Source organism: Aplysia californica, unplaced genomic scaffold (assembly GCF_000002075.1).
Source record: "Aplysia californica isolate F4 #8 unplaced genomic scaffold, AplCal3.0 scaffold00793, whole genome shotgun sequence".
Lineage (NCBI taxonomy): Eukaryota > Metazoa > Mollusca > Gastropoda > Aplysiida > Aplysiidae > Aplysia > Aplysia californica.
Genome location: NW_004798063.1, coordinates 230,334 through 231,831, shown reverse-complemented (window position 1 = coordinate 231,831; position 1,498 = coordinate 230,334). Strand labels below are relative to the sequence as shown.

Here is a 1,498-nt window from a genome sequence, read left to right as displayed (position 1 = left end):
CGTGTGTGTGTGTGTGTGTGTGTGTCCATTGTCCTAATGCAAAATTATACATTGTATATATGCCTTCAAACTTAATCATTGAGTTTGGGTGGAGTTTTTACGCCAGTTGCATCACAAATAGGACAAATATATGCCGAAGATAAGACGATTAGATTACTACAGAGTAGCATACAAAGAAAAGAAGGAAAAGACAAAAAGACAGCAAGTATTTGATAGAAAAGATGGAGTAAACCTTATCAGAGCTTCCGCCAATCACTCACCACATCCGTATTTAAAATAGTCCTTATCAGCCTTTTCAAAGCCGGTTTTTGCCATCTTTAAGATACTAACACTTAAGTACAGCCTACCTACGTGTATTTGCCACTTTTTTATTGTGACTTATTTGTAATGTAAATGTCGTAAAAGTCAAAAGACAAAAACATGAAACCTAAATGTGTTTCAAAGTGGAGCAATAGAATTAGATAACACCTGTCATTACCAAGGTAATCCACATCGACCCCCCCTCCCCCAAAAAAAAATTAAAAAAAAAAAAAAAAAATTTTAAAATTGAAATACCAAATCACCTACTAGTGGGCTATACCGCCCATTTATTGCGAGCACTAGTTTTAAACAACATTAAATATTTCCCCCGAGAACGATCGACCGACTCAACAACAGCTGAGAGCAGAATGGCCCAGATCCGGGCATTTGAGTAGAATCAAAATGGCGGAACAGATGAAGGGTTTTGCTGTTTAATGGGTTATCTCCAAAATTCAAACTTATACTGTTCGCATTTCTTTTACGTCGCTGATGGACTCTTTAATGATTTAAATAGTATTTGGTTTTAAAATGTGCCACAATCAAATGAATGTGTAGTTGTTTGTTTGTATGTTTTTAAGGCAGACATTTCAACCCCTACAGACACAATTTAGTTAATTTAGCATGCGGACTTCGATCCTGCCTGTCACGGCCAACGCAGGCTGAGAGAAACACAACGTCCCAGCAGAAAAAAACGAACAATTTTTCCCAAGCCAAACATGTCTTCTTAATGTTGTCCTTCCATGTCATTCTTTTTCTACCCATGGCTCTCCAGTCTCATATCCCTCTTCCAAGCACACCTTTCACAACGGTCTGGTGTCCTTTAAATTGACTAAATTATTGTTTTTGTTTTCTTTTTCTTTTTTTTTTCTTTCTACATTTTATCTCGATAAACAGGGTTTGTCTTGTGGGCTGAATCTGATACACCTCTTTCTAGGTCTTTCTTTCTTATCTTTTTTTTTTCGTTGCTTTCCAGCTAATTTTGGCCATTCTGTGGTAACACCACACCTCAAACGCAGCTATTTTGTCTTCTTCTTTCTTTGCTAAAGCCCAGGTCTAATAACTCATTATGCCCAAAAATGAATAATGTATCATTGGCGCGAACATGATTCTACCATGCCATGACACAAATGAATCTCCTTTAGATTTCAATCGACAGGCAGGGTTTCTGCACGCTGGTCAAGACTTCAATTACCCGCTG

The 1,498-nt window shown here is 37.5% G+C and overlaps 1 protein-coding gene across 1 annotated transcript in view; it reads right to left on the bottom strand.

Annotated features, from left to right (window-relative positions):
- Nucleotides 1-1,498, bottom strand: part of LOC106013318 (inactive C-alpha-formylglycine-generating enzyme 2) — a gene marked incomplete in the record, with an annotated part of 10,997 nt that overhangs the window by 8,488 nt on the left and 1,011 nt on the right.